Source organism: Galeopterus variegatus, unplaced genomic scaffold (genome assembly GCF_000696425.1).
Source record: "Galeopterus variegatus unplaced genomic scaffold, G_variegatus-3.0.2 Scaffold2724, whole genome shotgun sequence".
NCBI lineage: Eukaryota > Metazoa > Chordata > Mammalia > Dermoptera > Cynocephalidae > Galeopterus > Galeopterus variegatus.
Genome location: NW_007728835.1, coordinates 109,293 through 109,868, shown reverse-complemented (window position 1 = coordinate 109,868; position 576 = coordinate 109,293).

The following is a 576-nucleotide window of genomic DNA, read 5'->3' as shown; positions in this document are numbered from 1 at the left end:
CGACCACGCTGCCAAAGACTGGGAATGTCCAACGGGTTCTGCTGATTGGGGATCTAGAAAGCAGGCATTTTAAGGAACCATGAAAGCTAGCCAGCACTTGGGCATCTTCTTCCCCCACCTAAGGCCCACTCCTCACGCGATTTCTACAGTCATTGAACCACCTACTACGCGCAAAGCGCCTCAGTGGAAACCAAGGGGGCAAATTGGAGGACACGCAGCCTCCGCTCCCTTAAGGAGCGTGGTGCACACAGTCGGTGCTGCTAGTTCCCAAGAGCTAAACCGGAGCCCCGAGTGGGCTGCACCCAACTAACCGAAGCCCAGCGGCCGGCCGCAGAAGATGGGTCGTGGGGCCGCTGTGGAGCGACAAAGCCTTTTCTCAGCCCTACTCGAGCTGCTGCTTCAGCGGCCACACGCGTGACCGGCGCGCTACAATCAGGGGAGATCCAGACGCATGTCCTCCTCCAGCAGGCGCGGGACCCAGCCAGGCTGCGGAAACGGCTCAGCTGATGTCTCTGCGGGCCGGGGGCGGGGCCGGGGGCGGGGCCGGGGCGGGGCGGGCCCGCGGTGACGTCTTCG